This window comes from Salvelinus sp. IW2-2015, unplaced genomic scaffold (assembly GCF_002910315.2).
Source record: "Salvelinus sp. IW2-2015 unplaced genomic scaffold, ASM291031v2 Un_scaffold2109, whole genome shotgun sequence".
Classification (NCBI taxonomy): Eukaryota; Metazoa; Chordata; class Actinopteri; order Salmoniformes; family Salmonidae; genus Salvelinus; species Salvelinus sp. IW2-2015.
The window spans coordinates 31708-45101 of record NW_019943447.1 but is presented as its reverse complement, the minus strand read 5'-3'; positions in this window follow the sequence as shown (position 1 = coordinate 45101).

Below are 13394 nucleotides of genomic sequence, written 5' to 3'. Positions count from 1 at the left end.
ACCCTTACGCTAGTAATGTCACTACTACTGTCTAGATATCACCTTACCGTATTCAACTTACTTGTCTAGATATCACTCCGAATGTCACTACTACTGTCTAGACATCACCCTTACCGGTAATGTCTACTACTGTCTAGATATCAACCCTTACCGTAATGTCACTACTATTGTCTAGATACACCCTTACCGTAATGTCACTACTACTGTCTAGATATACCCTTACCGTAATGTCACTACTACTGTCTAGATACACCCTTACCGTAATGTCACTACTACTGTCTAGATAACACCCTTACGTAATGTCACTACTACTGTGTAGATATCCACCCTTACCGTAATGTCACTACTTCTGTGTAGATAACACCTTACCGTAATGTCACTACTTCTGTGTAGATATCACCCTTACCGTAATGTCACTATTTCTGTCTAGATATTACCCTTACCGTAATGTCACTACTACTGTCTAGATATCACCCTTTACCGTAAATGTCACTACTTCTGTCTAGATAACACCCTTACCGTAATGTCACTACTTCTGTCTAGATATCACCCCTTACCGTAATGTTCACTATACTGGCTAGATAACACCCTTACCGTAATGTACTACTACTGTCTAGATATCCTTACCATAATGTCACTACTACTGTCTAGATAACCCCTTACTGTAATGTCACTACTACTGTCTAAATAACACCCTTACTGTAATGTCACTACTTCTGTGTAGATATCCCCCTTACGTAATGTCACTACTTCTGTCTAGATATCACCCTTACCGTAATGTCACTACTACTGTCTAGATAAGCCCTTACCGTAATGTCACTCTTTGCCCTTTACTTAGCCTTGACTTAACAGGGACAAGTCTTCTCGAGTAGATCTTGCCAGAGAAGTTCCAGACTTTAGCCAACCAGCTCATATTTGTCGTATTTAAGCTTGCACGCTAAAAACTGAATAAGTCTACAGTTATTAAATTCCCTTTATCTAGCAGTATATCATGCATTGGTGGAGTTTACCTGTTTTAACTCTAAACCATTGCTCTCTACAGTTTACCTGTTTTAACTCTAAACCCATTGCTCTGTACAGTTTAAACTTGTGTAACTTTAAACCCATTGCTCTGTACAGTTTTGACTGTCACAGCGCCACCACCTTAATGATATTAATTGGCTGGCTGTCTGAGAAAGAAGAAGTCTGGATGGCTGGCTGGCTGACTGTGCTGGCTGAGAAAAAAAGAACCTGGCTGGCTGACTGACTGGCTGAGAAAGAGAGAGTCTGGCTTGGCTGGCTGGCCGACTGACTGGCTGAGAAGAGAGAGAGGCAGGCTGGCTGGCTGGCTGGCTGGGAAAGAGAGTCTGTTCTGTCTGTCTGGCTGGCTGGCTGGCTGGGCTGAGAAGAGAGAGGCTGACTGGCTGGCTGGCTGAGAAAGAGAGAGGCTGGCTGGCTGGCTGACTGAGAAAGAGAGTCTGTCTGGCTGGCTGGCTGACTGGCTGGCTTGAGAAAGAGAGAGGCTGGCTGGCTGACTGGCTGGCTGGCTGAGAAAGAGAGAGGATGGCTGGCTGGCCGACTGGCTAGCTGGCTGAAAACGCTCCCTGAGTGGTACAGTGCTTCACTCGTCGGAACAGAGACAGACAGAGACTGTCAGTCAGAGGAGTGAAATCAAAGGCTTGGCCTTAACATAGAACAGGATTAACATCTCTCTCTCTCTCTTTCTCTCTCTCTCGTCTCTCTTTCTTTCTTTCTTTCCTCTTTCTCTCTCTCTTTTTTTTGGGGGGGGGGGCCTATACGGATATGGCTAATTGAATGTTTCTTCAGAATAAACATGGAGGTTTGTGTGAGAGGTCTAACTGGTGTTTCTAAGTGTCCGCACACCTTCCAAAGTGTGCACAGTTAGTTCCTAAGAAAATTCTATGCCTTTTATGACTCAAAGAAGAGTCTTCATTCTGCAATTTTTAATGTATACAGTACACGTGTAACAGGGATATATTAATGAGATTTTCAAATCTAATTTAGAAAACAATCTAAACATTATCTAGTTGTGGTAACAATTAAATCAAACGACAATAAAGCTCACATTCATCCTACTGTACTTCGTATGCTGATTGATCTTTAATCCAAGGTAGATATTTAAGGAAAACATACATGTGCTGTGATAAAATGCTGGGTTCGTTTTTTTTGAGAAAAGACACAAAAGTCTTTAATCAAAATATTATACAAAACCGGAATATCTCCACAAGAAACATAACGTATAGAGAGAACCCTCCAACACACACGGTAACACAAAACAATCACGGACAAAACAGAAAGGTAGACGAGAGGGTAAAATAAGGAACATAATAAGGGAATAGAAATCAGGTGTGCGTAATCAAGACAAAACAAAAGGAAAAAGGAAACATGGATCGGTGATGACTAGAAAGCCGGTGACGTCGACCGCCGAACGCCGCCCGAACAAGGAGAGGAGCCGACCTCAGCCGAAGTCGTGACAAGTGCCTTCAGAAACTATTCATACCCCTTTACTTATTCCACATTTTGTTGTGTTATAGCCTGAATTCAAAATGGATTAAATTGTTGTTTTTTCTCAACCGTCTACACACAATACCACAACCAATGTGACAGAGCTTGATGAATTTTGGAAAGAATAATGGGCAAATGTTGCACAATCCAAGTGTGGAAAGCTCTTAGAGGTTTACCCAGAAAGACTCAAGGTGCTTCTGCAAAATATTGACTCGGGTGTAAATACTTATTTAAATGAGATATTTCTGTATTTCTATTATCAAATGATTTGCCAAAAAAAAAAAAAAAGGCAAATCATTTGATAAAAGAAATACAGAAATATCTCAATATTTTGCAGAAGCACCTTGTGTCTTTCTGGGTAAACCTCCTTTTTTTTATAGTGTACAAGCTTCCTTCTTTTCATTCTGTCAATTAGGTTAGCATTGTGGAGTAACTACAATGTTGTGGACCCATCCTTAGTTTTCTCCTATTACAACCAATTTTCTGAGCAGTTTCCTTCCTCTCCGGCAACTGAGTTAGGAAGGACGCCTGTATCTTTGTAGTGACTGGGATTATTGATACACCATCCAAAGTGTAATTAATAACTTCACCATGCTCAAAGGGATATTAAATGTCTGCTTTTTGGATTTTTAATCTACCATCTACCAATAGATGTCCTTTGTGAGGCATTGGAAAACCTCCCTGGTCTTTGTGGTTGAATCTGGGTTTGAAATGCACTGCTCGACTGAGGGACCTTACAGATAATTGTATGCGTGGGGTACAGAGCTGAGGTAGTCCTTAAAAAAATCATGTTAAACACTATTATTGCACACAGAGTGAGTCCATGCAACTTGTAATGTGACATGTCAAGCAAATGTTTACTCCTGAACTTATTTAGGCTTGTCATAACAAAGGGGTTGAATACTTATTCACTCAAGACATTTCAGCTTTTATTTAATTTTTTATTCAGTTGTAATAAAATAATTGTAAAAATCCACTGACATTATGGAGTATTGTGTGTAGTACAGTGACCAACAAAAAAATATTTTAAATTCAGGCTGCAACAACAACAAAATGTGGGAGGAAAAAGTCAAGGGGTGTGAATACTTCCTGAAGCCACTACATACATCTTTATATTAGTTCACTTGAGAGCTAACTGTGCTAATGAGAAATCTAAGAACATCGGAAGCCGTATTTGAATTCCAGTAAGAACACTCTATCATCAGTATCCTTTGTACTGTCACGTTCTAAAAGTCCACAGGATTACACTGGGCAATCTGACTGAGACATATTTGCAGGTGTAATCCTCTTCTTTGTTGCGCCCTTTATTTTTGGAGCTTGCTCCTCCTGCTCGGGGACTGGGTGTTGTCATGGACACAAAGCCTCACAGAGCAATAAAATGGAAGGGTATCACTACACCAAGGTTAGGGCATTGAAGGGGGTTGGGGCCCTAAATTCCCAGAGGTGTACATTTTGTCATTCTATTGCAGCAAATTGGCCCTTTGCTACAGATACCTAAATAAAGAGATAAATACAAAGACCTTGACTTTTCTACCCACAATGCATTTTTTTCAGGTAGAAAATTCGGTACCTGACCATGCAAGGAGGATTATGGTTGACTAAACCAAATCCGTTCAATCCCCACTTACCCCCTCGTCTCGAAACGACTCACTCACAGTTTTTACATTTAGCAGACGCTCTTATCCAGAGCAATTAGGGTTAAGTGCCTTMCTCAATGGCACATCAACAAATGTTTCACCTAGTCAACTCTCGGATTCATACCAGCGACTTTTTGGATACTGGCTTGATGTTCTTAACCACGAGGATACCTGTCTCTCCTCACAAATGCACAGAGACATGTCCTAACAGTCAAACTGATGGAAAGGAAAGGGCATTAGGCTTTCAGAGGGCAGAGTGAAAAGGTCATGCTCTCCCTCCTTCTCTCTCTCTCTCTCTCTCTCTGTGTCTCTCTCTCTCTGTCTCTCTCTCTGCTCTCCATCTCTCTCTCTCTCTCTCCCTCTATACCTCTCTCTCTCTCTCCCTCTATACCTCTGCTATCTCTCTCTCCCTCTGCTATCTCTCTCTCTCTCACTCTCTCTCTCTCCACTTCTCTCTCCTTCTCTTCCCAGTGCTATTCTCTCTCTCCTCTCCGCTTCTCACTATCTCTCTCTCTTTCCCTCCCTGCTCCCCCTCCACTCTCTCTCCCTGCTACTCTCTCTCCCCTCTGCTCTCCCTCTCTGTTCTTTCTCTCTCTGCTATCTCTCTTTCCCTCCCTGCTCCCCCTCTTCGCCCTCACATAATCTCTTCCTCTCCCTTGTTATTCTCTCCCATCCCTCCTCCTGTTATCTCTTTTCTCAGATCTCTGCTCTCCGCTCTCCGCTCTCTCACTATCTCTCTCCCTTCCCTGCTATAACTCTCTTTCCTTCCCTGCTCCCCTCTCGCCTCTCGTCACTAATCTATCTCTCTCCCTGTTGGATCTTCTCTGCTATCGTGCCTCTCCCTGTTATCTCTCCTCCTCATCTCTGCTTCTCCCTCTCACGCTCTCGTCACTATCTTCTCTCCCCTCTGTGCTATCATCTGCTTTCCTTACCTGCTCCCCTCTCCGCGATACTCTCTCTCCCTGCTATTCTCTCCTCCGCCTTTGACTCTCGCCTCTCGCTCTCTCTCCCTCTCTCTTTCCCTCCATGCTCCGCCCCGTCTCCGCTCTCTCTCACTCTCTCTCTCTGCGCTCTCGATTCAATTTCAGTTTCAATTCCAATTCAATTAAATTTAGAGGCTTTATTGCCATGGGAAACATATGTTAACTTGCCAAAGCAAGTGAAATAGATAATAAACAAAGTGAAATAACATTACACTCACAAAAGCTCCAAAGGAAATAGAGACATTTCAATGTCATATTATGTCTATATACAGTGTGTGTAATGAAGTGCAAACAGTTAAAGTACAAAAGGGAAAATAAAATAAACATAAATATGGGTTGTAGTTTACAATGGTGTTTGTTCTTCACTGGTTGCCCCTTTTCTGTGTGGCAACAGGTCACAAAATCTTGCTGCTGTGATTGAAACACTGTGGTATTTCACCCAATAGATATCGGGAGTTTATCAAATTGGGTTTGTTTTCAAATTCTTTGTGGATCTGTGTAATCTGAGGGAAATATGTCATCTCTAATATGGTCCACATTTGGCAGGAGGTTAGGAAGTTCAGCAGTTTTCCCCCTCATTTTGTGGGCAGTGTGCACATAGCCTGTCTTCTCTTGAGAGCCAGGTCTGCCTACAGCGGCCTTTCTCAATAGCAAGGCTATGCTCACTGAGTCTGTACATAGTCAAAGATTTCCTTAAGTTTGGGTCAGTCACAGTGGTCAGGTATTCTGCCACTGTGTACTCTCTGATTAGGGCCAAATAGCATTCTAGTTTGCTTTGTTTTTTTTGTTAATTCTTTCCAATGTGTCGACGAATTACTTTTTTGTTTTCTAATGATTTGGTTGTATCTAATTGTGTTGCTGTCCTGGGGCTCTGTGGGGTCTGTTTGTGTTTGTGAACAGAGCCCCAGGACCAGCTTGCTAAGGGGACTCTTCTCCAGGTTCATCTCTCTCTCTCTCTGGGCTCTGAGGGGAATCATCTATATCAATATTTACCTTATCTTGATCTAAAATGACTTTAGACCAAATAAAATGTTTGTTTTTTTATCAACAACTATACTGAACAAAAATATAAAGGCAACATACAACAWTCTCAACGATTTTTACAGAGTTACACTTCATATGAGGAAATCAATCAATTMAAATAAATTCAATAAGCCCTAATCTATGGATTTCACATGACTGGGCAGAGGCGTAGCCATGSGTGAGCCTGGGAGGCCATAGGCCCACCCACTTGGGAGCCATATAGGTATTTTCCCCACAAAAAGGCAGAAATAATCAATTTCATCAGCCAACCCGGACAGGGTGGCTGGTCTCAGACCATCCCGCAAGGGAAGAAGCCAGATATGGAGGTCCTMGGCWGGCGTGGTAACACGTGATCTGCGGTTGWGAGGCCGGTTTGATGTGCTGCCAAATTCTCYAAAATGACGTTGYAGGCAGCTTATGCTAGAAAAATGAACATTCAATTCTCTGGTGGACATTCACGCAGTCAGCATGCCAATTSCACYCTCCCTCAAAACTTGAGACATCTGTGGCATTYTGTTGTYTGACAAAACTGRARATTTTAGAGTGGCCTTTTATTGTCCACAGCACAAGGTGCACCTGTGTAATGGCCATGTTGTTTAATCAGCTTCTTGATATGCCACACCTGTCAGGTGGATGGATTATTTTAGCAAAGGAGAAATGCTCACTAACAGGGATGTAAACAAATTTGTGCACGAAAATATGAGAGAAATAAGCTTTTTGTGCATATGGAACATTTCTGGGATCTTTTAATTCAGCTCATGAAACACTGAACCAACACTTTACATGTTGCGTTTTATATTTTTGTTCAGTGTAGTAAGTGTGAGTCGTATGTTAAGGCCCCTAATCCGTACGCTGTAACAGTGTCACACTGTTGCGTGGAGCATAAACACTCAAAACATCCCACTGGGCACAAACTGGTTGAAACAACATTGTTTACACGTCTTTTCAACAACAACAACAACAACAACAACATCAATGTGATGACGTTGAATCAACATGGAAAACTGATTTGGATTTGCAAAAGTTATCAACGTAAAGGAATTTCGGACACGTCTTTTTAAGTCTAAATCCAATGAGATGGTTCAATACTTTCCACGTTTTGTTTATATTTGTGTTCAGTATAATTTACTACATGTCATACATAAGAAGGGAAGAGGACCTTTAAAAGTGATACTTATGTGTGACACAGTTTAGTCTCTGGAATGAATCTTTCAGATCATAATTCAGGATTTTATTAGGGTCCATATTTCCCAAGATGCAACACAGGGTTCCTACTTGGCAGCACACAGAGAAATAGCTCTTTAATGACATATAATTTTCTCTTTATGAAAGAAAAGCAAACTAAGCAAGTTTAAGTCACACACATACTAGTCTGAAAAGCTCATATAGAGCGAACATCACAGCAGATGGAAACAGAGCGAATGATAAAGGTATATCATCACATTGTTTTATTATATGTCTTATATAGGCATGAATGTCATGTGGCAATCTTTTTCTACAAACCAAACTACCAAACAATTTTTTTTTTAAATCATGTTGTGAACAATACAATCGAAAGGTTAAAAAGTTTAGTTTAGCGCAGGTTGGTTTGACAGTATACCTCAGCTGTAAGCATCGTGTTTTTATACTACGGTGATACACATTTAAATTCCCTCTCTGACATTATAATAGCAACAAGTCATTCTGTTGAAGTTATATTAATTTAAAGCTATATTAATTTAAAGCTATATTAATTTAAAGTTATATACATTGATAACTGTATTAACAAAGAGGGTATTGGAACCAGATATTTCCTGGCTATACTGGAAGATTCCATCCTCAAGAGTATAATATAACAATTTGGCTTTTTCCATGTAATTTCTTTCTCTGACTAAAGTAGTCTTGGCAGAAACCACATGTTGGCACTTAGATTTTACACGTGTAGCATCACTCAACAACATACAGACATGTCTTCATGCGGTACCGGAGTGGAAGGACAAAAGGGCTTCTCAACAGTTTTTACCCACAAGCCTTAAGACTCCTGAACAGGTAATCAAAGGGTTACCCGGACTATTTGGCATTATATGCCCCCCCCCCCCAACCTCTTCTACACTGCTGCTACTCTCTGTTTATCATATATGCACAGTCACTTTACTATACATTCATGTACATACTACCTCAATTGGGCCGACCAACGAGTGCATCCGCACATTGGCTAACCGGTTATCTGCATTGGTGTCCCGCCACACACCACTACCAACCCCTCATTTTACACTACTGCTACTCTCTGTTCATCATATATGCATAGTCACTTTAACCATATCTACATGTACATACTACCTCAATCAGACGACTAACCAGTGTCTGTATGTAGCCCTGCTACTTTATAGACTCGCTACTTTTATGCCTCGCTACCTTATATTAGCCTGTCTTTTTACTGTTGTTTTATTTCTTTACCCTACCTATTGTTCACCTAATACATTTTTTGCACTATTGTTAGTAAGCATTTTCACTGTAAGGTCTACACTTGTTTGTATTCGGCCGCACGTGACAAATAAAGTTTGATTTTGATTTGATCTTGGGGACACTTGCGTTGATATTTCTCTACATGTACTCAGCTGATGCAAAGGGAATTCATTCAATGGGGTCTGGTCCTCTACACCATGCCTTCTCTCTTGTGATTGGGATTTCATGAAAATTAACTTTCACATTCTTTTCAAGAATACCTGTCATAATTCATAAATCCTGTTCAAGACTTGGCAATTAATCTTGTAACTAGAGAGGCCTTTCAGAGCCATTCATTCGTATGTACAAGCTGGAGCCAAGATATTAACCCAGGGAAGGGCTCTGTTTTTTCTTCACACGCACGCACACACAATACATGGAACACCACACACACAACCAGACAGAAACACGCACACACTCAGAACACACACACCACACAACAGAACACACGCACACAGAACACACACACACACCACACAGAACACACGCAACACACACAGAAACACACGCCACACACACACACCAGAACACACGCACACAGAACACACACACACACACACACAGAACACACGCCACAGAACACACAACACACAGTACACACCCACCCTAAAGGGGATAAAAAATATTTTATGCGCCATCCTACAGTGGCTGAGATCCTTGGATTTTCAACATTTGTGAGGTTTTGTAGGGTGTAAGAACAGCTTTGATGTCAACAGTATATCTTTCTGAGCTGCTTGGCTCCGGCCTGGCATACACCTTCAGGTTTCCTTACCACAGCACCAAAAGTCTAATTTAAAGGGCTGGCTTATGGAAATTGGACTTTATATACTGCTGCCAGCTTTTCTCCGAGTGCTTTAACAGCTTCTCTGTGCTGGTGACCGTAACTCACACATGTAAAAGTGTTTGGCCAAAAGCAGGGCTGGTTCTGGTGCGAGAAAGACTTGTCTCTTTGGAAATCTAGATGCGCCCGAACAGTCCATGGAAAGGAGATCAAACAGAATGCTATATATTCTGGTCTGGTTTTATTTCTCAAAGTAAAGCAAAGACTTTGTGATTTGTTAGTTTAGTGTGTGTGTGATTTGTTAGTTGTGTGTGTGTGTGTGTGTGTGTGTGTGTGTGTGTGTGTGTGTGTGTGTGTGTGTGTGTGTGTGTGTGTGTGTGTGTGTGTGTGTGTAATAGGAGTTTCAACAACTGCTACCAACACCTCATCTAAGACCTGCTTAAAAAAGGGGAAAAACATTTAAATTAAGTTATTCAGTTAACATGTTAACATCAGGCAATTTGGCCAACCTATGGGATGTCAATTACAATCAAAATTCCTTACGTAGACAACTGAACATAAAGTGAATTCACTTAGCATATCAAATTCCACTGACAAAGACACATATGGGAGCCGCTATCTATATCTCTCGCCTGTGTTGGACTAAATGTGCACCTTGGGACAGGGAAAAGGCTGTAACATAAGCTTGTTTCTCTTTAATATCCTTTGCCAATTTATTCCTCTTGTCTGTCAGTGGTGCCATCCATCTGTAACATGAAGCCAGTGATGAAGACAATGATGAAGCCATCTCCGACTTGGCAGCTGTGTCGTCTTGTCAGAAGGAAATAAGTCCTTTGCATGCGATAGGGTTTGTACCTTGGCGGAAAAGCAGGGCAGGTTTTCATATTCAACAGGTTAGCCAGAGTCGATCGGCGACCCGCAAGGCATGAATTATTCCTCTGAACAACGCTGACATCTGCATACGACAATGCAATCAGACGAGACTACCGCTGGCCCGCCAGCAGCTGCCAAAAAGCCCTGAACCAGTAATACAACACCCAAACCTAAACAATGCCCTGAAACCATGTGGCCTGCCAAGACCAATAACCTGGTCAGAAAGGTATGACATATCCTCTGTTGTTTTAATCACCTCTGCTGACAAAGTTGACAAACAATATGACCTTTTGATGATTTAGAACAGGACAAAAGGAGAGCACACCTACTAGCAAAAAACTATTGTCTAACCCCCTATAGATCTGACTCACTAACTAAACACAAAATACGTATATATATATTTTTTTTCAAAACGTCACGTAACGTCTTCCAGATATCTGAGGACACCCTTCCCTCTGAAGGTCGGACCAGTCTGTCACAAGGGTGGAAAAGATGACGGATGACCCACACTGATTGACAAAGTCTAAAACTTCAAGGGGTGACCTCCTCTCCTCCTCCTGCCTCCTCGCTCCTCCTCCTCCTCCTCTCTCCCCCTATTATTAACTAATATGGGTGCCGCTGTAATCAGTCCAGAAAGGCCTACAATCCTACCAGAGTAATATTGGACGTCTCATCTCCATAAAGCCAGCGGGAGCCAGTCACAGCCTCGCAGAGGACCACGGTTTTGCTGATAATCACCCCCCCTCCCTAGATTTGGAACTTGATGTCATGATCCTGGTGCACGAAGGTAAACCTCTGAGCGGGGGGAGCAACCACTCCCCCCCTTGTGAGCTTGATGAGCCAATGTCAACAGGTGTCTCATACCACATCTGCATGCTTCGGGAAGTGGAGCCCAAGTAGCCTCCTGCCGTGGTGTTGCCTCTGAGGAATTGATGGGACAGGGAGGGACTATAGATAAAACGAGACTGGGTTGGAGAGATTTTGGAGAGGACTGAGACAGGGTGGGGGATATATACGGAGAGAAAGGAGAGATATGAGGAGGGAGAGAGAGAAGAGGGTAGAGAAGGCATAGTTGAAAATTGGACAATTCCTTGTAGAAACGGACAGGTATGATGCGCTTAGGGAGGAGGGAGAAGAGAGGGAGACAGTACGGTAGAGAAACTAGACAGACATAAACAGACGAAGGTAAAGAGAAATGGTGATGACAGAACAAGCGAAAGGACAGAAAGAAGACAGAGGGGCTGATATTATTGACAACCACTTGGTGGAGATATGGTCGTAATCTGAGCATCGGGACGGGCCACATTCCTCTCAAAAGCAGACAGGGACAGCAAGGCAGCAGGAGAGAGAGAAGAGAAGAGAGAGGAGCAGAGAGAGAGAGAGAGAGAAGAGTAGAGAGAGAGATGCAGAGAGAGAGAGAGAGAGAGCAGGACGAGAGAGAGAGACGAGACGTGTAGCCATGGCAGAGAGCCCGAGACAGAGAACAGACAGACGACCAGACCCGTGAAACATACAAGAAGACAGACACACGATCATGAGACAATGACAGACAGACAAGAGAGAGACAGCGGAGACAGCAACAGAGAGAGAGACGGAGACAGACAGGTTGGAGACAGACCAGCAGAGGACAGAGAGAGAGACAGCCTTGAGAGAGAGAGAGACGAACCAGCCGAGACATGCACACGAGAAGAGAGACACGAAGAGAGAGACAGTCGGAGACAGACCGTTGAGAACAGAATACAAGAGAGAACAGCGAGAGAAGCAAGCGAGAGAGAGACGAGAGAACGAGCGAGGAGAGACATCAGCGCGAGACAGACAGGAGAGAGACCAGAGAGAGAGACAAGCCGGAGAGAGAACGAGCGAGAAGAGAAAGCGAGAGAGACGCGGACAGAACAGAGAGATGATGACAGACAGATGGAACAGCTAGAGAGATGAGAGCAGAGGAGAGAGGAACAGAGAGAGACCAGCGAAACAGACAGAGAGAGAGACAGAGAGACGGGCACAGAGAGGACAGACGCCCAGTGTAGTGACAGGACAGAGGACAGAGAGAGAGACAACGCGAGAGAGCAGAGAGAGAGAGAAGCGCGAGATACGAGACCAGAGTAGACAGAGAGAGCAGACCAGAGACCGAGAGAGAGAAAAATCGAGAAGTTAGACAGCGAGAACAGACAGAGAGAGAGACCTAGGGACAGGAGAGACAAGCCAGAGAGAGAGAGACAGACGCAGAGAGAGACGAGCACGAGAGACAGCGAGACAGAACAGAGAGAGAGACCAGAGAAGAAGAGTACAGAGAGAGAGACAGAGAACGACAGCGAGACTAGACAGAGATGAGAGACAGGAGACAGACAGAGAGACAGACAGTAGAGTAGAGACAGAGAGTAGAAGAACAGAGAGAGGACAGAGAGGATCAGGACTATGGAGACGAGAAGGAGAGAGAGCATACGCGAGACGAACCAGAGAGAGAGAGAGACAGAGAGAGAGGACAGAGAGAGAGACAGCGAGACGAAACCAGACAGAGAGAAGAGAACAAGAGAGAAGAGACAGCGAGAACAGACATGAGAGAGAGCACAGAGAGACGAGCAAGAGCAGAGAGACAGAGAGACGAAACAGAAGAGAGAGACAGAGAGAGAGACAGAGACGAGAGTAGCAGAGAGAGAGGACCAGAGAGAGAGACGGCGGAGAACAAACAGTACAGAGAGAGAGACAGAGAGAGGAGACAGAGAGAGAGGACACGCGAGGACAGACAGAGAGAGAGACAGCAAGAGACAGACAGAGAGAGAGACAGCAGTCAGAGAGAGAGAGAGAGACGAGAGAAGAGACGAGAAGACGACAGAGGCCGAGACAGAGAGGACACGAGAGAGTGACGAGAGAGAAGAAGACAGACGAGAGAGACAGGAGAGAGAGAACCAGAGAGAGAGAGCAGAGAGAGAGGACATCAGAGAGAAAGAGACACGAGAGAGAGAACAGAGAGAGAGACGAGAAGAGAACAGCGACGGAGTGCTTTTGCAATGAGCCAGGAAGAGATTTGCCAGCTGTGTTTATGCTGACCTCGGGTTACCAGCAGCGCCGGACTCAAGATCCTCCACAGACCCAAACACCTAACACAGC